Genomic DNA, 19,000 nt, shown 5'->3' with positions numbered 1-19,000 from the left:
AGAAATAGACAGAACTGGGGCTATTCCTTCCCAGACTCTCTGGTTGTATAGATGAGAAACGAATTACACAGAGGAAATGACTTAAACACTACAATACAAATGATATCCTTAACTATATTAGAATATAATTAAATAGTTATTGTCTATAAATATTCTTAATTGTCCCTCTAATCTGTAGTTAAACACTGTGTTTTGTTTCCTGCTCCTAACTTCTGGTCAATGACAACAGAATAAACTGATTTAGTCTTAAACTCCACCTGAGCTGCACAGTTAGTACCAATTTTACTCTGTGTGGTATAAGAATACTGACACTGCCAGTCTCTGCACATCAGAAATCAGTGAGAACTGTGTGCAAATGGGCCACTTTGGCCACAGGGTGGAGCTGTGGTCTGTTGATTTCTCTGAAAGTGTGGATGTGGAAAGTGAGCCTCTGGAGAATATGAAGAAGCGAATCTCACTAATCTGGACTCTTATCGAGGAGTTTGGATTGCAAAAATTCAAAACACTTAAATTGTAAAAAAAATAAAAAAATAAAATAGAAGATTTAAGGTGAGGTTGTAAACATCTCAAAAACAACTGCCATCAGCTTCTAATTGGTTTTTGTTGGTCTTACATCAAATGCTGTTTCTCTCAGCATCTTGTGCAGTGTCTTCTCTCTGTGCCTAGGCTCCATTCCTTACACCGCATGCGCACAGGCTGTCTTACCCATTGCATGATCCCTTTAGTGAACTGACCAGGTTCTGGCTCCTAGATAACACCACAGTTCCACTGGAAGTGATGTCTAGGTATCAAAATCATGTGATCATCAAGCTGCTTCCACAGAGCTGGGTTATCAATCTGAGGCATGAACAACACTTTAAGGTGCAAGTTCTGAAACTGTGAAGGAGAGGCAAGACAGCTTTTGAAGGACAATGGGCTGTGTTAGAGGAGGTAGTAGGGAAAAACTATATGCTGAGAGCGCAGCTACAAGACTGAGGATAACGTCTAGAAATACCCTTGAAAATTAAAAGTTTTGGCATCATTTAAACATTGATTTTTAATCCCTTCCCATAGGCTGGTAAATTCAGTTGACAATTAACGGGGAAAAGGAAACATCTCTTGTTGTTGGAGAAGCCAAAATAGATAATGACTTCACAGACCAAACCACCAATCGTAGCAATGCAGAACAGAACTCATTCTTGTCCAGGCTATCATAGCTTCACAATATGACTCTGAAGCCTGATTCCACCATGACCTGCAGGCTTCTCCTCTATGTTTTCCTGTGTCTCATGAAAATCGGTGAGTCTTAAACTCAACAGGTTTCTAGTTCTGAATTTCTCTCTGCTGAAGCTACCACCTTTGTCCTGTACCATGTCTGAATTTTGTCCTTTTCTCCTTCCAGCACTCATTAACATGAAAATTACTCAGACACTGAGATATTTAGTCATGGGAAGAGCAAATAAGAAGTCTTTGGAATGTGAACAACACATGGGACACAATACTATGTACTGGTATAAATGGAGCACCAAGAAGCCCCCAGAGCTCATGTTTCTCTACAATTATAAACAATTGGCTGGAAATGAGACTGTGCCCAGTCGTTTCTTACCTGAGTGTCCAGACAGCTCCAAGTTACTCCTACACCTATCTGCCCCTGAGCCAGAAGACTCGGCAGTCTATTTCTGTGCCAGCAGCCAAGACACAGCCTCACAGACTCATTAGCTCTCTGTACACAAACCTATAAGTTCAGGAAACTGTGGGGTAACTCAGGGCTATAGTGAACATTTCAGGTAGAAACCAAAACAGATGTTGCAAACTATAACACTACCTTTCAATTCAACCAATGCTGCCTCTTTATATGACGGCTCATCTTTAGAGGTAATGTTTTGTTACTTCTACATGGCTCTGCTGCCAACTGATGTAAAAATAAATACTGTGGGTCTTAAGTCTTAAATGATTTTTATAATTGTGAGAAACAAGAAACTTGTTAGAAAGTGAATCATATAAACTAATGATTTAGAAAATCTGCTATAGGCCTCAAAGTGGGACATTTTGGTGAGAGGCATTTGATTCCACATACTTTAGGTTTTGCTACCACAACCCTTATCCAGGACTGTGGTCACTACATCTTGACCTCTGGCATGCATAGTACGGTCCAGGTTTGCAGGCTACTCAGCAATCTTCCAGTCTCAGCCTTCTGTGTGCTGGAATTATAGGAGGTAGGATCCCAAACCTTATTCAATTCTTTTAATTTTTCAGAGTAGTAAGATCCCAAGAATGGGATTATTATCTTCTTGCTTTCTACTATGTTTGCATTTGATATATGAAACAAGTAAACATTATTTGTCCTTCCAGGAAGGATTGTAATTTATACTTTCATTTTCTTCATTAATGTAATCCTATGTTCCCTCTTTCTTTAGTGATAAATACAGGTACCACCTAGGTTTAGTGTTGGTAATATTACCAAAATTTGTAATTCTCTCTCTCTTTTTCTATGTTTCTTGTTCCATTTGGTCTCTCTGTGTTTATCTGTCTCTATCAGTCTGATTCTATCTTTTTCCTTCCTCCCCTCTCCTGACACCTCTCTCTCTCTCTCTCTCTCTCTCTCTCTGTGTGTGTGTGTGTGTGTGTGTGTGTGTGTGTGTATGTGTGTGTGTGTGTATGTGTTTGAATCAAGCAGCTTCTGGCTCTGGTTGTAGGTAGAAAAATTACATGTCAGTTATAGTCGAACCTACCACCTGGTATAATTGCTACAGTAGAACTCAAAGGTAGGACTTGATTGACCTTCCTTTACCCATCCATGAGCTGTAAGCTCCTAAGCTGTGTGGCCTTGTGCCTCTTGGGAGTAGGTGAGTAGTTGAGTTCCTAGACAAGGAGCCTGGAATCTGTTTGAGTCCTTTGAGCATGCCTACTTCAACAATTTTACTGAATTCTCTCTCTCTCTCTCTCTCTCTCTCTCTCTCTCTCTCTCTCTCTCTCTCTCTCTCTCTCTCTCTCTCTTTTTTTTACAGGCACATTGGAGACGGCTGTTTTCCAGACTCCAAAGTATCATGTCACACAGGTGGGAAATGAAGTATATTTTACATGTCAGCAAAATCTGGGCCACGATTCCATGTTCTGGTACAAGCAAGACTCTAGGCAACTGCTGAAGATCATGTTTAGCTACAATAATAAGGAACTGATTGTAAATGAAACGGTTCCAAGTCGCTTCTCACCTCAGTCTTCAGATAAAGCTTATCTGAGTCTTCGAATCAAGTCTGTGGAGCCGGATGACTCTGCTGTGTATTTCTGTGCCAGCAGCTATGACACAGTTGTGCAGAGTCACTGTTTCCCTGTGCGCAAACCCAGTGATCCAGGAAGCAGTGCAGCCAAGTGCTAACCCACACCTGAGGCTTTATGTCCCCAGTGTTTTTGTAACATCAGTGGTATTTCAGGCTAAAGTCCTGCCTCCTATCACAACTCAAACTGTGAACCAGGTCTGTGTTTTAGACACAGAGGAGTCTCACAAGATTCTCCTTATTAGACAGAATGGCAGTTCATATAGTCACCCTAGTAGCTAATCTTTGCCGACAGTGAAAGTCCTTGGAGATTTTAACTGTCAAAAGAAGACACTGATTGTTAATTTTGGCTGTGTATATCTGCATGTGTGTGTGTGTGTGTGTGTGTGTGTGTGTGTGTGTATTGTCTGTAACATAATAATTGAAGCTTCTATAAACACCAAGAAATATGATTCTAAAGGACAGGACAAAGTAAATTATTCTAAGCCTCCACAGGAAATTCAAATGATCATTGAGTTTTTTCTTTCTTTCTTTCTTTTCTTTTTTTTTTTCCTTTGGAAAAGGGTTTTTGGAGAAGCATTAATGTCCATGACCACAGGTAAACTAGACAAGAAAAGATGAAGGAGAAATTATTTGAGTTAGGCTTGCAGAGTCATTAAGTAATACAATCTGTCACTGTTCTGTTATCATCCAAGCATCTCCAAAAACAGACAGCAGTGGATGCTGGAAGATAATTTGGGAGACAGAAAGACTTTGTTGGTAAATGTCCATGCACTAGTTAATTGTTGAGCCTACTACTGTGCCATAATACTGTTGGGGGTCCTACAAAATGGTTCTTGCACCCACAGAATTCCAGAGCAATCAGAAATCTTTTTAAAAAATTTTGTATTTACTTAGAAGCATTCAGAATCTCAACTAAACAGCCACAGTTATTTTTTTCAATTACACAGTGGTATTCAGTTAACAGAACAACAATGTCTTCATATGAGCTGCATCAGGGAAAACTGAAGATGAAAAAAGCAAAAACAACAACAACGACAAAAAAACAAAACAAAAAAATTCAACCAAAGAAACAAGAACCCTATAAAACAAACCAAACCAATAAAAAAAGTTACAAACAAACAAACTACTGTCCCATATATAACTAACTTTTGCTGTGCACCAACAAGAATCTGCTTCAAATTTTCATGCCAGTTTACAACCCCCAGACTGAACCAGACAAGTTAGTGGCTATTGAAATCACCATCAAAGACAGAGCTACCTAAGGACACATTCAATAGCGTGTTAACTATATAAACAAAGACATTGTGCAGTTAAAGTACAAATCTTACACACTCTTACATTTTAGGTATTTTTTCTTCAAATAGAGAGAGTTTTGTACATGAAGGTTAAATGCTTTAGACAAGAAAAACACCTCCCTAGAAGCAACTTATTCATCATCTTCTTCACCTTCATTGACTTCTTTATCCTCTTCCTCAACCTCTTCATCCCCCTCCAAATTTTTCTCTTGTTTCTTTTTCTTGCTCCTTTCAGCCTTGCCAACCATCTTTTTCACTGCATTAAGTTTTCTTTTAGCTCTCTAGGCAGCAATATCCTTCTCTTACTTCTCCTTCAGCTTGGCGGCCTTCTTCTCTCAAGGCTGCTTGTCATTCACAGCAGTGTTGTTCCACATCTCTCCTAGTTTCTCTGCGACTTCACCAATGAATAAGCCAGGATGCTCACCTTTGATTTTGGGCAAGTAGTCAGAAAAGGAGGCCTCTTAGATGCATTGGGATCCTTGAACACTTTTTGGTCTGTCCTTAGTGGGGGGAATGTAGGTTTTCATTTGTCTTTCATAACGAACCTTGTCAGCCTTTGCCATGTCAAATTTCCCCTTTTCTTTAGCATACACAGTCTTCCACCTCTCTGAGCACTTCTTGGAGAACTCTGAGAAGTTGACAGTAATCTTGTTACTTGGGCTTGTGATCCTACTGTCAGGCTTGCACAAAGAATGGATATGAGGACATTTTTTCTCTCGGCTCTTTAGGGTCTCCATTGCCCATGATTAGCTAATGACTTTTCTCCAAGAAGCATAGAGTCGGCCAGTGCCCGTCCTGCTCTGGTTTGTTCCAGTTTGTCAAAGGGAATCTTAATTGAGCTTTTCATTTTCATTTTTCTTTGCAATTTGCTGTTCTTCCTGGTGCCAACACCTGCAGGGTCTCTTTACCTATGATCAAGATTGAATTTTGGTACAATCCATCAGTGGTATGGTCTAGGTAAGTGAAACTCAGGTAAATACTCTGAAACACATGGTACAAAGCAGTTGACATGCACTGCTGTTAAGGATGCACTGTGGATTCTCTGAGTTACATATGTTACTGTTTTATCCTAGTGTTTGAAGGCATTTGTAGGGTCAATTTCAGTGCTGTTATGTAGCCTTAACATGTAGCTATTATTGCCAGTAAACAATTTCCATAGAAATCAAAGTCTACTTATCAATGTCTCTCCTATGTAATGGAGTCTGAATGCCAGAGTTTTCATCCCTGAGTGTCTGTAGGAAACACTTCTCAGCTTCCAGGCTTCCAGCTTATTCTTTACTCTGCCTTTAGGTAGCCCATCCTCTGCGCAAGCACTCTGAACAGTGTCTTCCCTGAAAAGACTCCTTTATTTAGATTCTTGGGGTTTCTTTGCAACTCTCTGTGACACAAGCTCTAGGTGAATTGAAATTCTTTAAACTTCAAGCACTATGCATTATGGTAATTTTTCAGTAGAAGCACAACAGTAAGTGAATGTTCCAATTCACTTAGAGACTGTGGATAATTTTACTGTGTTCATTTCTAACCTTATATTTTCTAGACAAAATAAAAAAAACCTCAACACTTTCACTAAAGTACATTAGGATAAAGATAATATCTGATCACTAAGTAGTCAAAAGCACACAGGTGTTATTAAAAAAAATGGAAGTGAATATGGTGTGCCATCTCAGTTAGTCTCAATTGGAAGGGCATAGAAAGACAAAATGAGGTTGATCCCTTTTCTAATATTTCAGAAATACACAGAACTGGGGCTATTCCTTCCTATAGTCTCTGGTTGTATAGATGAGAAACGAATTACACAGAGGAAATGACTTAAACACTACAATACAAATGATATCCTTAACTATATTAGAATTTTATTAAATAGTTATTGTCTATAAATATTCTTAATTGTCCTGATAATCTGTAGTTAAACACAGTGTTTTGTTTCCTGCTCCTAACTTCTGGTCAATGACAACAGAATAAACTGATTTAGTCTTAAACTCCATCTGAGCTGCACAGTTAGTACCCATTTTACTCTGTGTGGTGTAAGAATACTGACACTGCCAGTCTCTGCACATCTGAAATCAGTGAGAACTGTGTGCAAATGGGCCACTTTGGCCACAGGGTGGAGCTGTGGACTGCTGATTTCTCTAAAGGTCGGGATGGGGAAGGTGAGCCTCCAGAGAGAGTGAACAAGGCAATTGCACACATCTGGACTCATATCTAGGGGTTTAGAATGTAAACATTCAAAACAATTAAAATGTAAAAAAAAATGAAGATTGGAAGATGAGGTTGTAAATATCTCAAAAACAACTGCCATCAGCTTCTAATTGGTTTCTGTTGGCCTGACATCAAAAGCTGTTTCTCTCAGCATCTTGTTCATTGTCTTCCCTCTGTGCCTAGTCCAGCTCTATTCCTTACACAGCATGCACACAGGCTATCTTATCTATTGCATGCTCTCTTTAGTGTACTGTCCAGAGTCTGGCTCCTAGATTAACCACAGTTACACTAGGAATAATGTCTTGACATCAAAATCATCTGCTCATCAAGCTGCTTCCACAGAGCTGGGTCATCAATCTGTTGCATGAACAACACTTTGAGGTACCTGTTTCTGAAACTGGGAAGGGGAGGCAGAGATTTTTTGAAGAACAGTGGGCTATATTAGAGGAGGTGGTGGGGAAGAGCTTTATGCTGAGAGTTTAGCTACAAGACTGAGAATATCTTTTAGAAACACTCATGAGAGTTATCAATTTTGGCATTTTTTAGACATTCATTTTTATCTTTTCCTTCAGCCCAGTAAATTCAATTGAAAGTTATAGGGGAAAAGGAAACATCTCTTGTTGTTGGAGAAGCCAAATTGATAATGACTTCACAGACCAAACTACCAATGGTAGCAACGTAGAACAGAGCTAATTTTCGTCCAAGGTATCATAGTTTCACAATATGACTCTAAAGCCTGATTCCACCATGACCTGCAGGCTTCTCCTCTATGTTTTCCTGTGTCTCATGGAAACTGGTGAGTCTTAAGTTTAACAGGCTCCTAGTTTGGAATTTCTCTCTGCTGAAGCTACCACCTTTGTCCTGTGGCATGTCTGAATTTTGTCCTTTTCTCCTTCCAGCACTCATAAACACGAAAATTACTCAGACACCGAGATACCTAGTCATGGGCAGAATAAATAAGAAGTCTTTGGAATGCAAACAACACATGGGACATAATGCTATGTACTGGTATAAACAGAGCACCAAGAAGCTCCCAGAGCTCATGTTCCTGTACAGTGTTAAACAATTGACTCGAAATGAAACTGTGCCGAGTCGTTTCTTACCTGAGTGTCCAGACAGCTCCAAGTTACTCCTACACCTATCTGTCCCTGAGCCAGAAGACTCGGCAGTCTATTTCTGTGCCAGCAGCCAAGACACAGACTCACAGGTTCATTAGCTCTCTGTACACAAACCTATAAGTTCAGGAAACTGTGGGGTAACTCAGGGCTATAGTGAACATTTCATGTAGAAACCAAAACAGATGTTGCAAACTATAACACTACCTTTCAATTCAACCCATGCTGCCTCTCTATATGACGGCTCATCTTTAGAGGCAGTGTTTTCTTACTTCTACATGGCTCTGCTGCCAACTGATGTAAAAATAAATACTGTGGGTCTCAAGTCTTAAATTATGTTTGTAATTGTGAGAGAGAATAAACTGGTTAGAAAGTGAATCATTTAAACGGATGGTTTAGAAACACTCCTGCTACAGAGTTAATTTCAGCACAGGTCTAGAAAGTGGGGCATTTTGCTGAGAGGCATCCTATTTCACATACTTTAGGTCCTGCCACCTTAAGCTTCTTCTCCAGGACTGTGGCCAGCACATCTCTGCAGTACTAAATTTTGAAAAGTCTGAGACTGAGCATCTTTAAAAATTCTTAGGCTTGAAACCAGATTACAGGGCAGTAGGAGACCAGAGATTTTCCAAAATGTATTGAACACACACACACACACACACACACACACACACATTTAGTGGTTCAGTAGTTCAGAAGTTTTGATACTGTGTATGCCATCTGTCTCTTTTCTGATTTCCTTTTTTTTCCTTCTACTTTTGGTTAATATTAAACCCTAGCTCTGATCAAAGTGCTTCCTTTGCACAGACTTTTCCTGCATCCTGCAAGTAGCAACTGCAGTGGTTTTCTCCCACTCATTTAGCTGGAGACTTGCAGCCTGTTCATACCACTGCCATAATCTTGCCAACCTTTGTCTGTTTTTTTAGTTTCATAGTTTTTAACCGCTATGCTCAGAGCCTCTCATATCTAGCTTTTCATTGGCCATCAGGAAAAACAGAAAAACAAAAACAACAGCAACAACAACCAGGACAACCAGATGGTTTGTGGTCCAGCTTCCTGCCTCACTGCTGGGGTGTGGGAACTCCCTTGTGCAGATGAAATGTTAAGCACTAGACTGTATTTTACCCTATGCCATCATGGGATACTGGGCTTGAGGAAAGAGCCAAGGAACTACTCATGGGGTGGGAGAATGTTGTCCAGGTTGAGGACCTTGGCCTGCTTGAGAAACAACATAGGCTGGGGCTAAAGTTGGAGTTTCCGGACTCCTGGGTGTCTAGTTGCTACTGGAAAGAGTGTAGTGTCCTGAACAATGTGGGCCTATGGGTTGAGGACAATGAGCTTGGGGGAGTGGGGAGGGGAACTTCAGCTTAACTCTGCGAAGGTACCAAGTCCAGGAGCCTTCTGCAGGAAACTTAGCTGGTACAGCTATGCAGATGAAGGCCTTCCACATGCTCCCCACTGTGGTTCTTAATAAGAGAGACAGTCTCTGGTTGCAAACAGTTTATGGAGTATTCATTGTGAAAACTGGGTATATACCAGCTCTCAAGGGTGGACCAGAGATTAAATACATTTTACAGGGAGGAATTTCCAAGAAGAGCCTCTAGATACCTCATTAGGAAAACTCTGTTTTGGGCGACATGACCATTGATTACTTCTCTTTGTGGGGAGTGAAGGGAACCAATGTAAGAATTCTGCAAATTTCTAACTATATCTAACCCAATTACATATTCTGGAATTGGGGAAATGACCAAAGGGTGTGTACAGGGACCTACTGGACCTACTGTTAGTCAAACACTAGTCAAAACTCAATTAATCACCTGTCCTCCATAGGTGCTTACTTAAACTGAAGGGCTACAGTGTTTCTTGGGATCTCCTGGAATCAGTGTCAATTCAGAACCAGTGTCCAACAGACCCCAGGATTGCATTTCCCCTAGTGTACAGTTGCCCTCGTAAAACCATTACGTCCCTCTGAGGAAGAACTGGAGAAAGACTAACAGCAAAACTTTTAGGTGTCTTATCAAGATCCTTCCTCAGGAGAACGTGGCCACCTCTTCATTCAAGGAGTTCTGGGCCTGCAAACTGGCTCAAGTCTGGAAATTGATTCACTGGCCAAGATTGTCTTTTGCCATGGTCCAGTGTAGTGTTTCTTTCATTTGTTTGATAATTTTTCTGCTATGCAGATCAAACAGATATGCAGTAGGCTTCCTATCTATTTTCTTCCTGGAAACACCGTGACTAATTAGCTAGTGGCAAAGGTCCATATGGGACATCCCATTATAAATTTCATATCTCCTATGCTGACCATTATGGATTAGGTCATCATAAATGTTTTTTGTTCATGCTCCCCGTTATAATTATTACTATGATCACCTTGTTTCTGGTGATTCAATGTTGTCACCTGGCCCTTGCTACCTTGGGGCCCAATTAAACTGACTGCATTCAATTCATCTAATTGAGCAGCAGCATCTCCAACCCTAAGGTCTAACAAAGGGAAAAGGGCAAGAACAAAACTCTTAAAATGTTTTGCTGCTCCTCTTACCAGTTTCTGTCTTATAGGATTCATGAAGGGCATGTCTTCTGGGCCTTCCCATTGTGGAGGATGAATTTTTACAAAAGTTCTCCACTCTAGAATTACAATTTTCCTGAGCCTTAAAATCCCTTTCTAAACACTAAGCCTAGTGATATCAGGCATCTCCGACTCCTTTTCAGGAGGCCATCTTTTGATAAGTGCTTCAGCCAACTATTCAAACTTCTGACATATTTTTAAACTATGCAAGCTTACATATGAAATCTAGACTCTCCACTCAGAGGGCCCATGTCAAGAAAATCAGCCTGGTCTAGTTTTATCTTCTTCTGCCATTCATTATCCCACACCCTTAAAATCCATCCCTATACATGTTCCCCAGACTTCTGCTTGAATGAGTTAGCGAACTCATTAAGCTCCTTAGTAGAGTAGCACATTTCCTTATGGACTGCACTTTCTACCTTTCATCTGGCACCTGCTTTGCCTTCTGTCTGGTTATAGGTCTAGAAGAAACTAATGGTGGGACTTCAGGGACAACAGTATTGTCTTGCCCAGCATTTTCTTCAGAGAAAGTCACCCATGGCTTATCAGACTCTGAGGAATTAATTTTCTCATGTGAAAAAGAAATTATTTCAAGGGGTGAGGCTGAGGGTGCTACTTCCTCGGGTGAGGTAAACCCTTGAGAATTCAAGATTCTAAGTTCTCAGCTTCAACAAATTCCTCCCACACATCTCTATCCCAAGGCATAGGATCACAATTTTCATCAATTAATACTCTTACGTTAACTGCTGACACTCTCTGAGGCTGAGACTTGGATTTTCACTGTAATGCATCCAACCTTATAATGAGGGCTTCAGTTTGATCTTCTGTAACTCGAGCTCTATGGATGCTGGAGAGAAGATTCTTTTCAAGGGCACATTTAGAAAAGTATAGATTTATTTGCATTGGGAGCTGTTCAGTTTTATCATACAGCTCACTCCTTTCCTTCATCAATTTTTCCAGAGATACTATGAACAAAGAGTCCATAAATTTATTTTCCAATATTTCTCCAAAATTGTAGAAAATTTGGTAGAGTGAATCACCTAATAGATTGTCAGTTACAATTGATGGATCAAGATAATCCAAAGCATTAGCTTTTTTAAGTTTGAAATATAGTTTCTGTCAAGGACCTTCAATATTCTCTGAGCTCCCAGGAGAGATAATATCTGGAGAGGCTTCAGTAGTTGAAGGGGATGACAAATTATTAGGCCAATTCCAGATTTTTAAAAGATTCATCTTTATACTTCTGCTCCTCTAGAACTACTTCTGTTACATGCATGGTTTAATGTACACTGAACACTTGAGGATACTTGTATGATTACATAGGAACATATTATTCTCATGATGGCTCTGTGGTTTCTATTGTTACAAGTTTATCCTAGCATCTGTGAGTGTAGCACAGACTGTGTCATTGTAGACTTCTCTTCTAGTTTGCTAGGAACCAAAGCCCCAGCTTTGAGCTCTCTGGTCCTACATGAGCCTAGAATGGACAGTGCTCTGAGTCACTAGGTAACATTTGGTCTTTGGGGTCTAGATAAGTTTAGAAGATACACAAAAATTTCTCATCTGCATTTAAGTTGGAGTAATTCTTAAATCTCTCATTTCCTTTTTTTTGACCTCTGTGTCTTCCACAGGAGACATAGAATCTCAGTCATGATGTTCCAGAAATGGGATAGGATGTCATTTAGAGATGTAACACAATATCTGATCTTTTTGTCACCTTTTTGTACCAACAGACACAAGAAAAAAAGAATAGGGTTTCTGTCTTCATTATATGGTACAACTCATTTGGAAAAGGCTAACACTGTTGATACACAATAGAGATGCCTGTTCATCCAGGAGACTCCATTTTATATGCCAAGAACTTACTTACAGCCCTACAGAGATAGAGATATTTTCTGTACCTGACAAAGCTGAATATTTTCTCATCTTTCCATAATCTCACCACATGAGGAGGTGGAGACAGGTGGTCAGAAGGAAGGCACTTCCAATGGAAGTAAAAAAGTAAATATAAATAGAGGTGTTTAGAGTCCTGATATTTGGGAAATGTTCATAGACATCATAGATGTTTCTGTAAATACAAAATTGGGGTGAATGTAAGCCATATTAGTGACTGTAGAACCATGTAGGAACCTTTTCACTCTGTTCTCAATATTTTGTATTATTCAGCAAGACATGACTTCCCTTTTTTGAATAAAGGCAGGCTTTCTTGAGAGGATATGAAGGATTTTCAAGGGGATATTGAAAATAGTCAGTTGAGAATTTCTCAAAATGGAGGTAAATGTGAGCACTAGAGTCTGAAGATTAGTAAGGAAGGTTGGTTTAGAGCAGTAGATGACAGCAGAAGCAGGAGCCTTCTCTTATGATAAGAAAGATGTTTGTATAATGGCTGCTCATGGCCATTGAGCTGCCTGTTAAGTTGCATAGTGAACTCCATGTTTTTAGGTTTTGGGGGGGTGGAGGGGGCTTTAATGATTAGTTGTCTTTGAGTCTGTTTTTGTGTCAACTTGACACAAGCTGGAGTTATCACAGAGAAAGGAGCCATAGTTGAGGAAATGCCTCCATGAGAGTCAGCTGTAAGGCATTTTCTCAACTAGTGATCAAGAGGGAAAAGTGCATTGTGGGTGGTGCCATCCATGGGCTGGTAGACTTGGGTTCAATAAGAAAGCAAGCTGTGCAAGCCAGGGGAAGCAAGCTAGTAAACAACATCCCTCCATGGCCTCTGCATCAGCACCTGCTTCCTGACCTGCTTGAGTTCCAGTCCTGAATTTCTTTTGCGATGAACAGCAATGTGGAAGTGTAAGTTGAAGAAACCCTTTCCTCTCCAACTTGGTTCTTGGTCATGGTGTTCATGCAGGAATAGAAAATCTGACTAAGACAGAATCACTTTTGCCTCTATAAGTAACCTCTCACCCATGTTTATGTATGTAATGTAACCCCTTATATATATTTATGTAAGTAATCCCAATAAAACTCATTGCTTCACCACCTTGGAATTTGGAGGTATCTGTACTATAATCTGCCATTTTTTTCTTTATTTGGAGTATTTAAATATTTGTTCACACGACCCCAGAAATACTGTCAAACAATGAACAGGAACAGAAAGTGTGTTTGATATTTTGCAGGGACCATGGTTTATACAAGAACCAGTCAGAGGGTCATACATCTGTCTCTCTGTCTCTCTGTCTCTCTGTCTCTCTGTCTCTCTGTCTCTCTGTCTCTCTCTCTCTCTCTCTCTCTCTCTCTCTCTCTCTCTCTCTCTCTCTCTCTCTCTCACACACACACACACACACACTGTACTCTGAGCCAGTTTAGGCAACTCTTGTTCATGCTATAAAGTTACTAGCTCTTTAGAAAGGGTTTGTGGGATAAGGATGACAGAAGTAAAGTTTGGAGGCAACATGTACTTTCATATTTTTAGTCTGAGTATATAATTTATCCCTAAGTCAGAGTCTATCTGAAATGAGGAAGATTCTGCTAATGATTGCTCTTGAGCATAATTCATGCCTTGCAACATTTGCTCTATGTGTATCTCAGACCTAAAGCTGTGGGTTTTCTTCAGACTCATAGTAGAAAGAGGCTCTGGACTTTCAATCATCTTGTCATTGATCATAAGCTTTTCTGAAACACACACACACACACACAAAAGCCTCAACTCTGGGAATCACTACTTTTCTCAGGTGACAGCCTTTGTGATCAATAAGTAGAATGAAGTGTCAGCCACAAAAGCATGTAGCAGAGTTTTCATGTGAGGTTCTGTTTCTTGCTTCTTTCTTCTATGTGGTGTTTGGCATTCCTAACTCACCACCCATTTGTCATTGTGCTAGAAGCTTTACCCACAACACTGCAAAGATAACTCAGTGTGTAGAAATGACAGTCATGCTGGAGAGCTATCAGAGCCAAGAGAAACCCAAGTCTTCACTCCAGGTCTGTTCCATCATGATGGAAACTCCTGCCCCAGAACTCCTCTGTCTTCATACACTAACTTCAAGCCTTCTCTGGCTCTATTCTTTGATGGCAACAATTATTACTTCCCTTCATCTGGAAACAAAATTTTAGATTTATCTTAATAAAGTCCTGTTTTATTTGCCACATTCCTTATTACCCCCTTAATTTCTTCTGAATTCTGATTAAAGGGCCACCTAATTTTTGACCCATTCCATTACCCGTTGCCACAGTAATCTCTCCTTACATCAAGCCTTAGGTACTGACTAAAATTAACCTAATTTCTACTATCTATGAGATATTGATGATAATTTCTACTTTAAAGTATAATATAAAGATTAAACTGGAAATGGTTTACATAAAATGTCAGGTAGACTCTCAGTGTTTCATAAATGGCCAGTTGTTCTGATTATACTTTTGTCAAGTATACAGTAGCACCTTCTCTAAGCGTATTTTTGCTCTCAGAATATTCCATCTTACAGGAGGACTAGAGGTTGTACAGGACTCACATGTTTTCTGTAAAGTCATGCCTATGCTAGAATATAAGACAAACAAGAAGAGAAAGGAGAAATTACTTATTAGATAACAAAGCTTCTCCAACAGAAAGGCTATATGACAGCTGGAAACCAGGCTCCTACCTGCAGTTTTGATAATTTCCACTGGCATTAGAGGATGCTGTTATATTTCTAGCTTGGGTTGTGGTGGAGAAATAAAGTTAAAAAACCAAACCTCTTCCAAACTCACAAAATCTCCCTAAAAAAAAAAAAAAAAAAAAAAAAAAAAACAAGAAAATTGTAGTTATAACAAAGCCCAGACCTTAATACAGCTGACTTCATTGTGGAAGTACCATTCAGGCTGTAAATCTCAGTATGTAGACAGTACCACCTGACAAAAGTAAAGCAAAGGCCTAATCTATCCAAGTCCGTATAGTTCTGGGAAGTTCTCAATATGTACTACTCTTGCTTTTTTAGCTTCTTTAGTTCTACTTGTTAACTGTATATCAGTGCAGAACATAGTTTTTTGTGCTTAAAAGCTCACACTGAGAAAAGGCTCAGGCTACATCCGAGATTCCAAATACCCAGTGTCTTAGTTATGATTGTCTTGCTATGAAGAGACACCATGACTATGGCAACTTTCCTATAAAGAAAGGCATTTAGTAGAGACTGGTTTACAGTTTCAGGGGGTTAGCCCATTATCACCACAGTGGAAAGCATGGCATCTTCCAGAACTACTTGGTGCTGATGAAGGACCCTAGGGGCTTTTAACAGCCTTACACCCACTGCCTCAGGTCAAGACTAGGTACCAGCTTCCCACCTCAGGTTAGGTTAGGCCAAGTTCCATTTTCCACCCATAGTTCTCAGAAGGAACTGGAACATTCTTGAAAATTCCCAGAATGTACTGGTTGATAGTCACCTGACCCTTTGGTCTCAGATAGAGTTTGAATGTGTTACATATGCTTGCTAGCCAATAGATTCAAAGGTCAATATGCTTAACCATTAAGCTTAAACCAAAACCTTGCTGATGTAACCTGTACCCCTAAAAAGTATGAAAACTGTTTGTTACAGCCATTCAGGGTCTTCTAGTCACTCGCCATAAAGGGCTTAATGAGGATCTACCCTGACATACCAGAAATTAAACCTCTTGGATTTTCATCAAATTCCATTCTCGATTCTCACTTGGAGGGTCTCCTCGTAGTTAAGACTGACTTTGAGTCTTATGCTGAAGAATCTTGATCCAAAGGCAGCCAGGAAGATATTTATCTTCCACAGGAAACCAAGAGGACACTGTTGTTCCCATTGGACATAGTATGAGCATAAGAGATCTCAGAAGCCCACAATATACCTCCATTAAGGTCTGTGATGGTTTGCATATGCTTGGCCCAGGGAGTAGCACTGTTAGAAGGTGTGGCCTTTTGGAGGAAGTGTGTCACTCTGTGGGTGGACTTGGAGATCCTCCCCCTAGCTGCCTAAGGATGCTCAGTCTGTTCCTGACTTTCTTCAGATGAAGATACAGAACAATCAGCTCCTTTTGTACCATGCCTACCTGGATGCTGCCATGCTCTCACCTTAATGATAATGGACAGAACTTTTAAACATGTAAGCCAGCCTCAGTTAAATGCTATTTATAAGACTTGTCTTGGTCATGGTGTCTGTTGACAGCAATAAAACTCTAAATTAGGCATACCACCTAATTAGTGCCAAGCATTCAAACATGAATCTATGGGGGCCAACCCTATTCAAACCACCATACTCAGTCTAGTCACCTGCGAGCTAAAAAAACAAAACAAAACAAAACAAACAAACAAACAAACAAACAAAAAAAACCCAAAACTTTCTATTGGCTTAAACCCATATCTGAGCAGTCATTTTTTTTGTTGTTTTTTTGGGGGGGGTTGTTTTGGCTTATTAATTTTTGAGAATACCCCCAAACAGGTATTTCATAAGCATTACCCAGATTGTGGCATGGATATAAATAATCTGCGGAAATTCACATGAGCAAATAAATTCACTGAATGTATGAGATCTTAAGAGCAATAATTACTACTCTTCAGTGATGGGGACCTTGTCACCAGTAATTCATTGTAGAATCATTTGTTGTTTCTAATGGTTATTGGAATAGCTAATTGGCTTTACCTGAATGAAAATATACTGGTGATTCATAATCAAAAGGAGTTTATGAGTGGATTGATATGTAAAATAAAAGACTGGATTTATGATCTGAAAGAGATGAGCTATCCAAAGAATTTTGTAGACTGGCAAGAAAGAACTGCTTGGAGAAAAGTCTCAAGCTGAACAGAGCTGTCTGGAGATCTCCAGAGAAAGTATATCATAGAAAGCAAGTTAGAAAGCTGTCTTAAGCTGAGCATAAGCCACCAGCTTCGACCCACAATTTGACTTTGAGTGATTTTTTTTTTTTTTTTTTTTTTTTGCTGTTCCCAGATGCCCCCTCCTCTGAACCCTTCTCCTTGGCATTCATTACTGAATGTGTCTACAAATATGTGAGGACCTTAAGGATAAAATTATTATCTGGCAGTTATTCTACGGTACATGTCTGCCCAAATATATCTGCACATAGAGGGGGTAGATACTAGATTTATTTTACTTTTTGCTATTCCATTAACTTTGTAAGTCTTATTTTATAGCTATATTATACAATGCTGGTTCTACCTTTATATATTATATTTTTTTAAAAAATGAAGATGACTTTCTACTTAGTGAATAGACTTAGTAGTCATTTTTCATCACCCTGGCCATACTTGATTTCAGCCAAAAGCAAATGTTTGGCCTTTAGGAATAAGTATAATCATAGAGGCAGTTGGAGAAAATAAGTTTTGCAGAATTTTGTTTTATGTTGTGGTGTGTCTTTTCAATTTCCAAAATTCTATTGAAATATATGGAAATATGTATGGTGTTTAAACAAAATACTGCTGCCATATGCCCTAGTCACTACCAGTCCTAAGTATTCACTCAAGGATTCTTACATCAACATATTACAGTAGTATGTACATGGGTTTCATTGTTTATGGCAGCACTGTTCCCAACAGGCACATTATGGAACTAAGCTAATTGTTCATCAACAGTAGGATAGATAAAAAATTTGTGGTATAAGAGATAAGTAAGATGTCTCATCTGGTAACTGTGCTTGCTGATAAGCTGGAAGATGTGACTTCAATTCCTGGGACCCACATATCAGAAGGAAAAACTGACTCCTATAAGTCATTTTCTGACATCCACATAAATGAAACAGCATTTAATGTGCCCCTTCCCACAAATGAATTAGTTAGAAATGTGGTATATATACAAAATGAATTTTTTTTTTAGCCACAAAGAAGAATGGAATTATGTCATTTACAGTAAAATAGATGCAACAGGAGACACTTGTAGAAGTTTGGTCCAGTGGATTGGAGCAATTGTAGAAAGACCAGAATTGAATGTTTCTCAATTGTAGTTCTTAGATTTTATTAGTAATTATATAAAAGGATATATGAAATGAAAGTAAAATTGAAACTATCTAGGGGAACAACAGAATATACATGATTGGGGACCAGAAAGGGAGGATAAGAAAATAGGAAAGAAATATGCTCATCATATAATATGTAGATATCTGAAAAATTGAAAAAGACAAAAATGACATTTTAACATATTGGTTTTCAAACATTTTTAGTCATATTTTTTCTGTTAGATTTGCTACTATATTGTTAGAAATTTTAAGGCAGAGAAATATAACATTATAAAGATATAATTGTGTAATTATAAACAAATAAAAACAAGTTAGCTGTGATGGGTGCTATTTGCAGAAGATGGCACATAAGATTTATAGGGATCTAAGTGTCCCAAGTGTTCCTGGGTGAGCTCTGCCCACCTGCAAGACAGCACTGGGATGCTGTGGTTAGTAATGCTCTTTTCTGGAAGTGTGAATCAGAAAGAAAAACAATTCATTCCTGACTTATGAGCCCTGTCTTCTATAAATCTCTCTTCTCTAGATTTAGTTATTTGTAAAGGGGAATATCTATTGAGGATTCTGATTCAATTCATTTTGTCATTTCATTTTTACCATGGTATTGGAATGTTGTTTTACCCACTGCTCCCAGCCTCAGGCTTTCACTACACGGTTTCAGTGTTTTTC

The 19,000-nt window shown here is 39.2% G+C and overlaps 1 protein-coding gene across 1 annotated transcript in view; it reads right to left on the bottom strand.

Annotated features, from left to right (window-relative positions):
- The window catches only part of LOC308432317 (cationic trypsin-3), a gene marked incomplete at both ends in the record, with an annotated part of 281,074 nt that overhangs the window by 46,244 nt on the left and 215,830 nt on the right, over nt 1-19,000 (bottom strand). The window lies entirely within an intron of this gene.

Source organism: Micromys minutus (genome assembly GCF_963924665.1).
Source record: "Micromys minutus genome assembly, chromosome: 18".
Lineage (NCBI taxonomy): Eukaryota > Metazoa > Chordata > Mammalia > Rodentia > Muridae > Micromys > Micromys minutus.
This window is presented reverse-complemented; position numbering and strand designations above follow the sequence as displayed.